Source organism: Alligator mississippiensis, chromosome 3 (genome assembly GCF_030867095.1).
Source record: "Alligator mississippiensis isolate rAllMis1 chromosome 3, rAllMis1, whole genome shotgun sequence".
In the NCBI taxonomy this organism is placed as follows: Eukaryota; Metazoa; Chordata; order Crocodylia; family Alligatoridae; genus Alligator; species Alligator mississippiensis.
In genome coordinates this window covers 230438811-230455145 of record NC_081826.1, presented here as the reverse complement: position 1 = coordinate 230455145, position 16335 = coordinate 230438811, and the positions used below count along the sequence as shown (strand labels likewise).

General features: G+C 40.4%; 1 long non-coding RNA gene across 1 annotated transcript in view; it reads left to right on the top strand.

Moving 5' to 3' along the window:
* The window catches only part of LOC132249143 (uncharacterized), a 48220-nt gene extending 44226 nt beyond the window's left edge, over positions 1–3994 (top strand). Inside the window, exon 3 of the long non-coding RNA XR_009460549.1 lies at positions 2732–3994. This is a non-coding gene — a long non-coding RNA (uncharacterized LOC132249143). The remainder of the gene's footprint in view (positions 1–2731) is intronic.
* Positions 3995–16335: the final 12341 nt, after the last annotated feature.

Here is a 16335-nt window from a genome sequence, read left to right as displayed (position 1 = left end):
AGCCAATGCAGAAAGCTGAGCTATCAACATAACTCTTCCCTGGGGTTCTTATAAATACTGGTACTGATATTTTAAGTTAATCTAATCAAAAAACCATCAGAAATAAAAAAAATGCTAAGGTATTTGCTCTGATCTTAGAACAACAAATTCTATTAGTAACCTCAACATGTTTAAATTTAAACTGAGAAATTTAAAATGAGAAATTTGAGAAGTGAATACATTTTTTAAATAACAGCTCCTTCTTGTGATAGAGTCAAGCATCTCTATAATTCAATAATAAATTGTGAGACAAGTCAAGGAAGAATGTCTAGTCTTGAAATAATATAACCCAGGGCTATTTACATGCAAATCACTGATTTCATACGAAATCTTTTTTCACTGAGCCTTTACTCTGGCATCAGAAGGACCAGTGGATTACATGGTTTCCTGCAGACAAAATCTCGTATTTACATGGAAAAACAGGAGCCTTGGCAGATCAGTTTACATTTAACCCAATGTTATTTAAATAGAAAAAAATATTAATTTCCCTTCATACTCTGTTATGAGCCAGACAACATTTTATCAGCTTTCAATTTGTTTTCTTTGCAATATTTAATGAGAAACCTTATTAAAATACAGATAAATTGTATTTCCTTTATTCTCCAAGAATAAAAAGTGATTAGATTAGTTTAGTACACTCTGTGCTTCGCAAACTCTCATAGGTTCTTCTCTATAAATCCATATATATACTCTATATCTGGGATTCCTTTTCTCTGTTACAGTCATTGCTTCACTCTCATTTTTCCTGATCTTTAACTCAAGGTCTTCAGTACTTGGGTCCACTGACAAAGATAGTTTTGCTTTTCTTCCTTTCTTCCATCTCAAATCATAACATCAGCAATGGAAAATATGGCCTTTACTTCTTCTCTACTCTCTCCTTCAGCCTTTGAAATGAAAGGCAACATATTCAATTGTTCCGTGAAGTCAGTGTATGCATAAGATCTTCCTTTTGGTTACCACAACCTGAATGTCAAGCAGCTGCATTCTGAATTAGTTGTAGTTACTGAGCTATTCTTAAGTATAACGCCAGGTAATTCAGAAATTCTATCTAATACTCTCGAAGGGAAGTGGTGAGAACTAAATCTGCATTAAAAGGTCTTTAAGATAGGAAAGATGTGTCTGACACTTCCAGCTTGCAAACTTCTTGAGTAAAACAGGTACGTAAACCTACTTAAGAACAGGGCATGCCTGTAGATGTGCAGGGAGGCTGCTCCGATGCGCTGTAATTAAAATGCAGAGAAGACTTGATTAACCAAGTGCTAAATAGCACACTCTAGCCAGCCTCCATGTCTCATGTATCAATGTCCCCTTGCTTAAAAATGGCAGTGGGGGGCACTTTAACTAAAGCTCCCTCAACGAACTTTAGTTAAAGCACGCCGGTCACCATTTTGAAGCGTGGAAATGCTGATACACGAGATGCTGAAGGCACTTTAATTAAAGCACCTCCCCCACCCCCACAGCACAAGTAAAAATGCCCTGGAGCACCTTAATATCCCCTATAGCCTGTGCTCCTGACTAGTATCACTCTTATCTGGCACGATCTTAAAATGACTACTACAGGCGTATCCAACTTTCACAAACAGGCATTTGGAAAATACCAGTAGATGCCTCCCCATCCAGGTGCAGTGAACATGATGCAAAGCTCATACAATGACTTTCATATAGAAGAGAACCCTCAGTAGGTTCACACACATTTAACATGAAGAATTACAAAACTGAGACTTGAGAAAGCTGCATAAGAGATCCCGCAAAGGATGAGCAAGTATCCAAAAGCATCCTTTTGACTTTTTAGGAAGGAAACAGCTGAACCCCTCCAGAGACCTACCATTTACCAGGACTAAGTTCAATGGGCAGGTCAACAAAACCTCAGGTCAATTGTATCAAGGAGTGCTGACAAATCAAAAAGAATTAGTATGGACTTTCAAAAACATCCAGCAAGGCTATAGCAGTTTCCATGCCATATTCAAGTATAAAACCATGAGACTGCAGATGACACCCCTAATTCATAAATGGTGTCTGCTCTATGTACTAGAATATAAGATGACTCTGATCATAAGATGACCTGTCAATAATTAGAATTTATATATGAAAAAATTATAAATCTGTTATAACTTTCCAGACATAGAATCTAATTATTGGAAGTTTGCCTTTATTTGTCCCTCTCCCACTGCTACAACAGGGAAAATAAATCTGGGGAGTCAGGTAGCCCCCTTGCCTTTTACTTGCCCCAGCTTCTTCTCCCTGCAGCCCCTTCCTCCACCTTCCCACCCCCGCCTTCTTTTATATGAAGCTTACTCAGTCCTCTGAGCAATCAGAATACTAAATGGCCAATTAAGCCTTCAGTTTTCAGGTTTGTCCAAGTTACCTGCCACCTAGAAAACAGGTAGGGTTAAATTCTGTTACATGTATTAGGAGGATAAGTGGATTTGGACCTGTAGGTGTGATTTTATTACATCCTGCTCAAGTCCTTGAAAAAAAAATAATGGTAGAGGTGAGTGAATCCTTCTCCCCCTCACTGATTTTGTGTGACTCAACCTTACCCTTAAGGTTGTGGTCTAGTTACAAAGTAGATTCATTAATGAATTTTCAAAGCCTTGAACAGGGTGGAATAGAATTGCACGTAGTTGCCTAAATCCATTTAGATGCCCAGTAGGTGGAACAGCATCTGATCTGTATTTTTTTCTGTACCTAGAAATGCATTATTACAAAAATGTTCTAACCTGAGCTGGAAGAAAGAAGGCCCCAACACAGAGCTATCAGCATCTCAATCAACACTGGAACAGTATCTTTCTCCATTTCCCTTCAGTGTGGAGTGTAACTGAATAATCATCATTGAACATGGAAAATAGCAAGATTCCAACTCAGGACAAACAGAACCAATAAAACATTGGTACCAGTATTTCAACAAGAGCCATCTTTTTTATTAATAGGTTCCAAAAGCAAGGATGAACCCCCAAAGTGCTGGAGGTAAACTGGGGAGCAACCAGATCAAAGCTACCTTCCTTTCTGGTCCTGCTATGAGGGGCAAATTGGGAATAAATCTATAGCAATAAATTGTTTTCTCACTATTCTATTTCCTTGGTAAACAAAAAAAGAAAGTAGCTCAGGAACCAAGAATGGGCAGGGGATGTGGGGTTCTCTAAAAAAGAAAGACTGCTTTAAACTATATCTTTTGTTAGCACTTCAGGTCAGCCTGGCATTCAGTAGCATTTTCAACAAAAGTAGAGGGAGGGGATAGTTTCCTTTTTCAGCCTAACATTGAATGTGCCTTTTTTTTTTTTTGGTTGCTTAGGGAGTTATGTCAACAATTACTGTGTAACACAGTGAGAATTGAAATATCACTTCTGCTTGGGTTGTGAATGTCCTAAATCGCTGAATAATCACTGACATGCAATAATTAGAAAATATGCTCATTTATGACTCTCTGAATTTTTCCCCAGTGTAACTCTATTTTGTTCTGTGGAATTACACTAGATAACGATTTGGTTTATTAAGACTAAGTGAATAGAGGCCAAGGACTCAAAGGACAATGGATTCCATTAAACACTGTATAGCATTCTAGAATGGGGGATTGTTAATTTCTGAATAGTATCTTGGATTCTAATTATTGATTAGAAGAGATGGGAAATAGCTAAGTGAAAAAATCCACTGAAAACCTCCTGTAGTATTTTCTAATATTTAATTACTAAAACATGTGTTCAGCACTAAAGCACACTGAAAACCAAGCCTTAATCTAGCTCTTTTTGTATGATATCTTTAATTATAGACATGGAACACTTTGGAGTGCTTGCTTCAGGGAGAGGTGACTGGAGACTGTTTTTTAAAAAATTATTATAAAATGTTAAGGTACTAGGCTTATGAGTGCATTTGTGAGACATTTGAAGTATGCCCCTGGGCAGAGATCCCACAACGCTCTTTGCATCACTTAAGCTACACATCAAAATGTTAAACAGAACATGGGATCTTGTGTTGGTCCTCAGTATTGAGGTGAATAAAATGTTCTAGTAGTCTTATTCTCAGCTCATGTACATTTTTATTAATTAGTCAACAACATGCTAGTCACTTTACAAAGGAGATAAAAAGACAAGGCATGTGCATCCACACAGCACCACACAGCACGTGCTTCTTGAACTAACTCAGTTTGCATTTTAATTGTGCAGTTCATTTTTTACTTTTAAGCTCTGTTGCCTCACACTGGAGCAATTAGGATTGAATTGCTTTGCTTCCTTTCTGGACACTTTTCCAGTGACTTCTGCCAATCAAATTAAAGCAGCAAGATGTTGCATATCAGCTGTGGTGTAGAGGCCTGGGCAAAAGGGAAACGGAGGATAATTTGAATTCTCAAACATTTTGGGACTTGTAACATTTTGACAACCCTGCCTTTTCTGTAGTGACCAACAGAGTCCTAGGCTATGATGTCTAATTTAGTAATGTTGTAACACCCTGCAAGCCCTGTTACCAAACTAGATGAGCTACAAAGGCAAACACTGCATTGACTTGACTAGTCAGTTATGCAGTACCTGTATTTCACAGGTGATACTTCACCTCTGAAATATTATCTTCATGTAGTGGATTCTGATAAATGGAAAGAGTTCCTGGTCCTTCCTCATTGGTTGAAGAATACCATCACAAGGGTGGTGTCTGTATAGGTCAAAGTTGCTCTGTTGCTGATGTAAAGGCAGACAGCACTTTGTCTTAAATTCATAAACACCACAGCACCCTAGGCATAAATTCATAAACTCCTGTGGCATCGTGGGCAGAGTACTGACAGCTGAAGAGAACAGGGTTGGGTTGGGGTTGGGGGTGTCTTAACTTCCCCTGCTCTCTCCACACTCTGGTGGCAACTGCAGCTGCTGTTACTGCTGTAGTAGCATGGGCACAGGCTGCTGTAGAGGAACCAGCTCGTTGCGCACCAGCAGATAGACTATTACTAGGCTGCAGGAATTCCAGTGTTGGGGTCCTGCAGCTGGTGTGCAGCAATCCTGCCTGTCAACTGCAACAGCCCTGCAATGCAGGCTCCCTGGAGGCTGTCCCTGGCACCTTGTTCTAAGCCAGTGGCATATCTAGGGAGGGTGCAAGAATCCAGAGGGCTTATTATCTCCCCCCAACACACACACTATGGGGCACAGGGCTACCAGAGGCTGTACCTGCAGAACAAAGACTTATTGGTGGGGAGAGAGAAGGGGGACAGAAGTGGGGGGGAGGGGTTGTTGTATGCACAGGGCGCACAGTGTGAATTAAAAACACGCGTATGCAATTTTACATATTAAATGAGGATAAAACAACCATTTTTTTAAATATAAATTCAAAATTACACCAGCACTTTTGTGCCAAGGAAATAACCAAAAAACTATATTAGCCAAATTAATACTAAAAATCATTTTACCCCTTCTGCTATACCTGCTGGAATTTTAGGGTATTTTGCTATACCAGGAGCTATAACAGTTATTACTGCCAGAGGTGGCCCGAGCAGGGTGTTGGGGGGTCTGGGGCAAATCAGCTTGTGCAGGGCCCTGCCCCCGGACGAGAGGAAGCTGGCAGCAGATTCCATGGAGGGGGGTGTGATGCAGCAGATTCGGCAGCAGGGGGGTGCCAAGCAGCTGGACATGAAGCCAGCAGCAGCATGGAGTCGCCACTCTGCGGGGCCCCCCAAAGTGCAGCCCCTAGGGACAGCCCATATTACTGCGTACAAAGCTTTGAAGTTCATTATTATTTTCTAGGTTTTTGTTTGTTCTTAAAATGGACCAAAATTAAAGAGTTTTATATATATATTAAACATTTATATTATTATTCTTTAACTTAAATGATCTATTATGAATTCTAATTTTATTTTAGCGCATAGTGAATTTTACACTACTTTTGTGGGGGGGAAGTTTAATGTCTTATTTAAAACACATGCTGGTATCCTGTTGTATTTTAACTCTTTCTCTGCCAGAGTTTAGGAAATTTCTTTATTTAATTGTTTTGGTTAACTTTATTAATTACTCCATCACAGCAAAAACTTTAATAGCTGCTAACACTTTTTTTTTTGAGAATATTTATACTATGCCCACACTATTTTTAGGTCTATCTTACCCCATACCAATGAGAGTGCATGTATAGAGACTTTTTGACAGTCTCTGCCTTATAATCTAGGCACAGAATGAACACATAACACTGTTTACACTCTTTTTTTTTTTACGTAAATAGCTTAATAATTTCTGTAATGCAGCCCACATCTTTTTTAGTCTTTTTGTTATAAACATTTACATCATTTTTTGTACAGAGCTTAGTCTTTTCTGCTACTGACCTTCTATCAAACCAGCAATAGAAGGTATTATACTTAACCTAAACAGACCACAGTATGATCTCAGGTATGCTGAAATCAGGTTACAACTTAGAGCAGTTTATTTTTTTTCAGTTCCATTTTTACTTTTCCTTCTTCTGCCCCCTCTTGTATTTAAATTGATAATTTCTTTACTGCCGTTTTGTTTTAAACACTTTTAACATCTCTTTTTGTATAATAGATGCCTTACTGTTTTCATTTTTCTGGGGTTTTTTTTAAATGGCACTTTTCTGGGGAAAAAACAGGTTCAGTTTTAACACCGTCTCTCACTCGCCTACTCTTTACATTAGGGGGAAGTGCTGCAAAATCTTTTGGATTCATACATTTTTACACGAATTAATCAAATTACCTACAATATTTCTTTTTCTTGGTAGATTTACTGTCACTGTGCCTCATAAGGCTGTAGCAGTCTGTATTGCTTTTGCAGCTACACCAGAGAACTGTACTTTATATTTATCAACCTGTTTTCTTAAATTACTTCTTTTTCTAAATATATATATTTTATTTCTCTTTTTTCTGATTCTTAACTAAATTTGTATAGTACTTTGCAGCCTTCCAGAAAATTAAAACGGTTTCTGTTTTCTTTTTCTTCTTAGTTACTTTCGGTTTGGTGTTAGTAAACAAAACTTTAAATACCGTATAAGCCTGCTTTAAGCTGTCATGTCCCTGAAAGGCACTCAGACTCTAGGGACAGGTACCCCATCTCTTCCCCCCCACTTTTTTTTTTTAATAGAGCCTATTTTTCTACCAAGGTTTGGTCTCTATACTCCATAAAGCCTCTTAGTCATAAAACATCCACTTCTACTCTTAAAATCTGTTGGCCTTAAGCCACACAACTCTCTCTCCCTTCTGATAACTTATCAAATTCAACCTCCCCCGAGCTCACCAATTTTTACCCGCACCAAGTTCCTATTTGTAGGCTTGTTGGTCACAAACTGCACAAAGCTTCCCCAAACTAAGCTTGTCACTAAGACTGGACTTTGAACTTTCCTGGTCTAAACCACACAACTGGTCACAAAACCACACAAACTTCCCCACATTAAGCCTATCACTTAGTTTCATAGTTGGTAGGGTTGAAAGGGACCTGAGCAGATCATCAAGTCTGACCCCCTGCCATAGCAGGAAAGAGTACTGGGGTCAAACGATCCTGGCAAGGTGTTCGTCCAGCCTCCTTTTAAAGACCCCCAGGGTAGGAGCCGGCACCACTTCTCTTGGACGTTGGTTCCAGATCCTAGCCACCCTGACAGTGAAGTAGCGCCTCCTGATATCTAGCTTGAATCTACCCTCTGCCAGCTTGTGACCATTATTTCTTGTCACTCTTGGGAGTGCTTGGGGGAACAGGGACTCTCCCAATACCTGCTGGTCCCCCTTGACTAGTTTTTAAATGGGCACTAGATCCCCCCTCAGCCTTCTCTTGTGGAGGCGGAACAGATTCAGGTCCCTTAACCTATCCTCATAGGGCCTGCCCTGCTGACCCCTGATCATGTGGGTGGCCCTCCTTTGGACCCTCTCCATGTTGTCCACATCCCTCCTGAAGTGTGGCGCCCAGAACTGGATGCAGCACTCCAACTGCATCCTGACCAGTGTCACATAGAGGGGGAGGATCACCTCCTTGGACCTGCTTGAGATGCATCTGTGGATGCATGACAAGGTGTGGTTGGCCTTCCTGACCGCATCCCCACACTGTTGGCCCATGTTCATACTGGCCTCAATAATGACTCCAAGATTCTTCTCTGCCTCTGCACTGATGAGAAGGGAGTTCTCCAATGTGTAGGTATGCTGCTGGTTCTTCCTCCCCAGGTGCAGTACCCTGCACTTATCAATGTTGAAACCCATCCTGTTCTCATGCACCCACCTCTGTAATCTGTCTAGGTCTGATTGCAGCCTATTCCTCCCTTCTAGCATGTCCACTTCTCCCCACATCTTAGTGTCATCTGTGAGTTTGAACAGGGTGCATTTTACCCCTTTGTCCAGGTCGCTGATGAAAATGTTGAACAGTGCAGGCCCGAGGAGCAAGCCCTGGGGGACCCCACTGCCCACATCCCTCCAGGTCGAAAATGACCCGTCCACCACCACTCTCTGGGTGCGGCTCTCCAGCCAGTTAGTGACCCATCTGACTGTGTAGGCATCGACACCGCAGTCTCCTAGTTTTTTAATGAGAATGGGGTGAGAGACCATGTCGAAGGCCTTCCTAAAGTCCAGAAAGACTATATCCACCACGACACCTGCATCCAGGGATTTGGTGACCTGGTCATAGAAGGCCACCAGGTTGGCAGGTCTGACAGGACCTGCCTCTAATGATCCCATGTTGGTTGCCCCTAAGCACAGTCTCCCCTGCTAGCCCCTTGTAGACATGCATCAGGATAATTTTCTCAAAAAGCTTCCCCAGGACCGAGGTAAGAACAGGCTACAACCAAGCGCTATATTTGGCTTCTAAGCTTGCCGGTCCCTCACTGTGCCAAGCTGTTCTGAGCCTTGAAACCCTTCGGTCCTTGACTGCATCAAACTTTTCACCTATGAGCTTACCAGTCCTGGACCGAGTCAAGCTTTTCCTGTACTAGTATCAGAGAAAAAGCTTAACATTTTTCTCATATTCCTCACACATCTATGGCAGAGGGGTGTGCACACCAAATATCAACAGACAGATGTTGGTGACCATGATATTAATAACAGACATCAATAACCATAGCATCTATCATCCCCCTTTCACATTCTCCACCTATTAAATGTTGTACGCACAGGGCGTACAGCGTGAATTAAAAACAAGTGAGAATCTTATCAGGGGATAAGGCACAACGCCGCATTTATGGGAACATAAAACATAAAAGGAATGAAGAACAGTAAGGTTATTTGCTTTACTTATTCCCATTCATTCATTCATACAAAGAAACAAGCACACACACACAGATAGTTAGACAGTCCTGCAAAGGTTAAGGTATTACCTAGTTCTACAGATGCTCGGGTCAGTCTAGTGGCCAGCCAGACTGAGCACGAGGAATGGAGTCAGGTCTTGTTGGATGCACCCAAAACTGCTCCTCGCAGGTGGACAGACTCAAAGCCTTTTCTTTGTGTTCATTCTTTATAGTGATCGCTGTCCATACAAGGTTATGGATGCCGCTGAGTCAGACGGGAAGGTCATCCTCCTTGTCCCATTGGCAGGCTGGGATAGATAGGACATGATCTTCTGGCTTTGCAGTCTACAATCTTTGGGTGCGGGGAGTGGGGGACATTGCTTGTAGTCTTCAGCCGTCAGAGTGAAGGCATGATTTAGTATTTGGTAATCCTTAACTGCTGACTCGACATCACTGCAACCTTTAACTGTTAAACCACAGAAGGCTATTTTCACCTGCTGTGAGAGTTCCATCTTCCTTCACATTGTCACATACATACATCACATCTTTCATTATCTCTTTTTCAAAAATGCCAGACATACCACAGACCTTACATAAACATTTTTCTTATACTAAATTTAAGTTCTAAAATCATGAGACCAACAGGTCAGATATATTTATGCTAAACAATAGGGAATTTAAAGTAGATGGTTAATTCCATGGTTATTTAATATTTGATAGAATAATAATGACTGATTAAAATATTATGAAAAATAAATCATAACAGGATTCATTATAAAAATAGCAATATAAAGCAATGACAGCAATTATAGCTACTGCAATACAACAGGGTGTTCTGGCATCTCCTCTCAGTTGGCTCCCAGGCTAGGTTCCCTGCTCATCCCACCAGTTATTTTACTGATAAAAACTTATTTTTTTTCTATTATTCCCACTTCTCATTGTATAGACTTAAAAAGCTTCTAATATAGGGGCTGGATTAGATGACCTTGTGAGATCCCTTTCACTCTACTTTTCTATGATCCTAATAAACTAGTAAGACTTTTGTCATTCTCCAAGAAACTGTAATAACTATAAAATCATTGATGAATGTCATTTATTTTTCAAAGATTTATTTTTACAGTGGACAAAGATTACTGAGGAGCTGAAAGAGTTTTTGGCTACTGGAGACAAGGAGATGTTTGAATGAATATTTGTAAAGTAAACTTGAGACATAATGAAATGTACCTATTTGTCCTGGAATTTCCCATTCTCTGGGAAAAAAACCTCTCTCAGAGGACAATTCTCCAAATCTGTGGGGAATTTGAAAGTGTCTTTATGAATTATCCTACTATCCTTAGCTGAATACTATATTCTATCCCTAGATGAGATAAATAGGTTTTCTACTTTTAAAAAAAATCACCTCATTACTGCCTGCTTGCCAGTAGCAGATTCCTACCTTCTCTGTGTCAGGTACAACAGACAGAATGTTCTCTTTTAATTCTGTCTTAAACATGAAACCCAATCTTCACAAAACTGCCTTTGAAACATGAAAGTGAATACTGGGGCCCTGGGATTCTTGTACACATGACAGGGGTTTAGTCCTTCAAGGTTGCATTCTATGCCCCCTAAATTGAAACAGTGAGTTTAATTGAAACAGTGAGTTTTATTTTTCCATCACTGTATATACATTATTGTCCTGGTTGCCATAGGTGCTTGCTGAAGGCAGAAGTAGCAAGGGCCCAATTCTTTCTCCTTCTTTTTTTTTTGGCAGGGCCTACCTGCCTCTCCCATGGCCAGGGGGGCATTAATCTGTGCCATTAATCAATCAGTTCATCCCCTGGCCACAGGAGAAGAGGGAAGGCTCTGCTGGAAAGAAAAGGATCAAGCCCCTTGTCACTTCTGCCTTCAACACAGTCCTGTGGCCAGCAGGACACCTGGGGTTGCTCGGGAATGGGCTGGCTTACTCCTGGGGCAGCAAGAGGAGGTGGCAGGAGGGCATCTGGGTGTGCTGGTGGGCCCAGAAGGTGACAGGAACAGTGCACAGGGCGCAGGGCCACTCAGGGGGGCTGCTAGTGGGCTGGGTGCTGCTCCAGCTCAACAGCACCTGATCCAACTCTTCCCTGAGCCTGCCTGGGCTTCCAGCACCCCATGCACCATCCCTGCCACCTTCTCTGACCATCAGCATACCTAGCCACTCTTCTGCTGCCTCTCCATGCTGCCCTAGTGGAAAGCCAGCCTATTCCTGAGAGGCCCCAGGCATCCTGCCAGCTGCAGGAGCCTGCTGAAGGCAGAAGCGGTGAGAGGCCCAATCCTTTTGTTTCAGCAGAGCCTGTCCACCTCTCCTATGGTGAGGCAGGAGGGGCAAGATGACAGAAAAATGGCTACGATATTCCAAGTTGCAATGTTGTAAACTAAACTACATCAGGATGTGGCTTAGTTTATGAGAATAAAAACTAAGTTAATGATAATAAAAACTAATTTAAACCACCCCAAACTCATGTACGTGTAAAGTGTGGTGCCTTTAAGCCACATAAAAGGAAATTTTCATCATCTGTACATGGTAACATCATCACGTGTACAAGTGCCGTTCATGTATGCTGGAGCTTGGCACAAGAGAGGCAGCAGAGACCGACAATCTTTCCTTGAAGCAACTAGGGGTCAATGCAGATCCCATTGCAAGTAATTGCAAGAGGCTTTTAAGCCTTTGGAAATCATTTATCACCACAAGGGACCAGGAGTGGATCATCTCTAGTTAGGATCACTCAGGGATATAAAGAATATTCTCAGATGTCTGTTTAAGATTGCTCTTTGATAACATAAAGGTGACAGAAAGCTGAGGACATAGATCAGTGGTGAAGACCTGGCTTGCCTATTTTACTGTTTCATCAAGCACATTTTGGTGCTTTTATAGCCTATGCTTTGAAAAGGCACGTTTCAGTAAAAGAAATCTATTGGCAGGAGACATTAGATCCAAAACAGGATTTAGAAGCAGAAGCAGCTAACAGCACCTTAAGGTTATCACATCTCATGCACTGCACATTCTATTTGTGACCAATTGGCTTCTTTAAAGTGTCATTCTTTGCCAAATGAAATAAAGTTGTTTTTTCTTAAAAAAAAAAAAAAATTCATAACTTGAACCCAGCCCACTAGCAACTTAATTTCTGGGATCCTCTACGTGTGTGTGTGTGTGTGTGTATAAAAACATGTGTGTATAGACACTGGAAAAGTATTATATCAACCAGAAGCCCAGGAATTTAAAAAGGAAGTACCAACGTAAATTGACATCAACTTATCCTTTTCAAGAAAATATATTTTTAAATTATCAGGATCTGAAAATGGAATATGGAAAATGGAATATGATTTCAAATCCCAAAGACCTGCTTGCAGAATTATACTGTTTAATTCCTCATAAGAGGGAAAAATGTATAAGACTTAGCCTATTTTTTTAGAGAATGTTCTGAGCTGAAGGATTACTTCTGAAGTTTTACTCTGAGCTTTTCTTACTAGCAAGACAAATGGACATGAGGTTTGAGAACACTTCTAAGGGTGAAACATGCTTAGGTTTTAAGAGAGCTCACTTTTATGTGCCTGCTGAGAAAGCAGTTGGATGATTGCTTGAGACCCAGCCAGCCAGGTGCTATTTTTGATGACCAAGTATGGTTATTTATTACAGTTTGACAGAAAAGGCCTCTCTGAACTATGCTTGCCATTTTTGTTCTGTTACTTTTTCTGCCACCCCTGAGCTACCTATCTAGACCTGAAAAATCACATAGCCAAATAGCTAACTGCAATTATTTGCAGGGACAAAATTGCATCCTTATATTAAAAGCTGGTTGAAATTTTGTCCTAAATAAATGCTGTTATGTTCTTATAAACAGCCATGGGATGGAAGGGTGATATTCCTCTCTCATGTAGTAGCTAAAGGAGCAAGAATGGAAACAACTGCCAGTAGTGTGATATGCGTTTGGGGTAAATGCTCAGCAATGCAGATGATACAAAACAATTGCCAAGCAGATGTGAAGAAATCACATATCCAAATCTACAAACCATTAAACAATGGAACTGAATTCAAATTATTGCATATTATTTCATCTTTCCTCTGTGATGGAAAGTCAGGGTAACTTTGTTTAGCAAAGGACAAGAACAGTTGGCTTCGTATGATTTTTAGGTATTGTCTGTAAATTAAATCCTAAAAGCTCCATGCTTCCCTCTTATTAAATCTAAAATGTGTTTGCAGCAATATAGATTATAATCTTTAAATTAAGTGCATTGCAACTTACCTACTTATACTAGGTAGGTAAGTTCACCCCTAAAACTTCACATAAGGCTTAAGTTCTGAATTTTTCATGTAGACATATTCTTCATACACTTGTATTTCACCCAGGTTGAATTTGGGCCATTATCTCAATTCCATATAAGAAATTTAATTTCCCGAGCTTTCCTCTGAGGATTTCAGAGGAAATCCAAGGACACTTAGTGAATTTTACCTCATACAGTTTTCTTGTACCTCCATGGCAATAACTCATATACCTGATTTTTATTTTACTACTGTATCAAATACTTGTCTTCCTTTAAGATCCAATTTTACTTTGTTTTTATTCCCATTATAATCTACACAGGATTTGTAGTCTTCTGCAAGGAACTAGAATTTCTATACAGCATTAAAGTAGATCAGTGTTACTAAGCAAGACTACTGTCTGCCTTTTTGTATTTATAGACTGATACCAGATATCCTGCAAGTTTTGTAGAATTGACAATTGCTCTTGCTGATCACTAGTTACTCTCACAGTATCCTGTGAGGTAAATTTAGAGGCTGCAGACATATAAGGCAGCATTGTATACAGCAGGATTTTATTACCCATGGCACTTCAGCCCCATCCCTGGTCATTTATGTATGGCAATACTCAAGACTAAACCCTAAACTATGGTTACTTTTTTGAAAAAAATCCTAAAAATATGACCTCAGAATCAAAGCAATAGTAAAAAAAATGCTTACTGGGCTGAATCCCCAGATAATCTTAATAGATGCCATAACTATTGGTAATACAAGCCAGCATTAAAAAAAAACAAAACAGGAAATGTCTTTTTATACTTCCAAGCAGGAAAGAATAAAAATATACGTGTGCCTAAATATCTATTCCCCTAACTAGAAAGAAGTGCTGTGCTGCTAGAAGTTACTAAGAGTGCTAACACGTTTTATTTTACTAGCTGAAGACCAGATCTCTTGTATGAAAGAGAGAACCCTTTCTCAAGAAAAGGTCAATCAAAAAGAAATAGAAAAAATACATTGATTTGAGTTTACTTTAACATTTGAAAATCAAAAAGAAGCTGAACAAATGAGAAATACATCTGTTTTACATACACAGACTGGCCCAAGCTCTCCAGTATTTTTGAGCTGTACTTAGATATCCCCAAGGCAGCAATTCCCTTGCTATGGGTCAATAGGGCTTTTCTCCCATAAGAACAGTTGTCAGATATTTGTGGTTACTGTGTCTGTATACCTTAATAACAACTAGAAGATGATCAAATGTGCTTGGTTCCTAAAGTGTTCGGCACCTCAAAATACATAAAGGGGTAATTGCCATATCCTGGGCATATTTCAAAACTTATTTCATGATAAGGTATGTTTCTCCAGGGGAGCCAAAAATCTGGGAAAAAAATGAAGCATTTGTTTGGGGTTTGTATTAGCAAACTTTACAGACAACAAACAGGAATTTGTCATGGACCTTGTCAACAGGATGTTAAATATTAAATATAAATGACATTAACACCATTCCACAAGACATTTATGCCTTGCAGGACTTCACCTGAAATATTAGCTATGATTCTGCTTACCCAACAAAGATGAACTGACACAGGATCAGGTACACAAAAAGGTTACTAAGGGAATGGACAACATTTCTTATGAGAGGAGATCTGTTTATTTTAGCAAAACTAATACTGAGAGGGGATATAAATGCTCTTTATAAATACACCAGGCATAAATACAAGGGGAAGAGAAGAGCTATTAAAGCAAAAGACAATGCTGTCACAAGAACAAACAAGTCTAACAGCTATGAGTAAAATTATGATGGAAATAGAAGAAAGTTTCTAACCTTTAAGGAGTGAGGTTTTGAAACAAACTTCCAACAGGATGGACAAGGGTAATAATTCTAAGAAGGAGCTTGAGCAGTTTACAGAAGGGATTGTATAATACAGTTGTCTTCTAAAACAAGAGGTCTTTTCTACTCTTATATTTCTAAATAATTTCCTGGAACTTGTTGTTTCAATTTGACCTTAACTTACCTAAAGCCAACTGTAGCAACTTGCTAACACCAGGAGGTGGGGAACTGCCTGCACACATGAGGCTGTAACAATCTGCTGGCTTGTGGGAGCTACAACCCAGCCACAAGCAGTCAGGCTACCCAGGAGTCCTCGGCCAGCTGAGGAAAATAATTAGCTGGCCACAGGAAGATGAAGGCTCCCAATGAAGGGGGCTAGGGGGTCAGAGGAATCTTGGGAATTGAGAGCTGAAGCTCAAGGGAGTGCTCTTAGAGAGCAGGAAGCTGGGAGCCAAGACAAAAAAGCTGAAAATTGAAAGCTAGAATGGAAAGTTGAGAAGGATAGAGCCAGCAGGTCCTGAGGATCATGCTAGGAGTGCTTTTCTTCTGGAGGGTGTAGAGTGCAGCAGAGAGATTGTGACTAAGCCTGTGAGTGCAGTGGAGTGACTGTTTCTTAAGGGATGGGAGGGACAAGGTGATGGCTAGAAAATGGCATTTAGAGGTTTGCTTCTGGGACCTGGTTCATAGGTAAAGTAAATATGTGTTAAAACAATGGTCCAGGGCAATGCCAAAGGTTAACTGACTCCTAAAATCCTGGTTGTCACAGTTTCACAGCCTTCAAGGCAGACTGGGATAGACGCACAGGCTGGGAAGTTGTAGGCATGTACTGCACTGTACCATAACATGAGATAAGGTGGCCTGAGGTCATAGTGCCCAGCTGAGAACCCTCAGGCTTTTCTGTTTGGTGGAACAGACCAAATTAGGAGGACACTGGTAATGCCCAAATTAGGATGTGTGCATGTGATGGGCTTCTGAAACAAAGGAAGATACTGACAGTACAGAATGTGGACAGTATGATGACCACAGAAAGATCAATCAG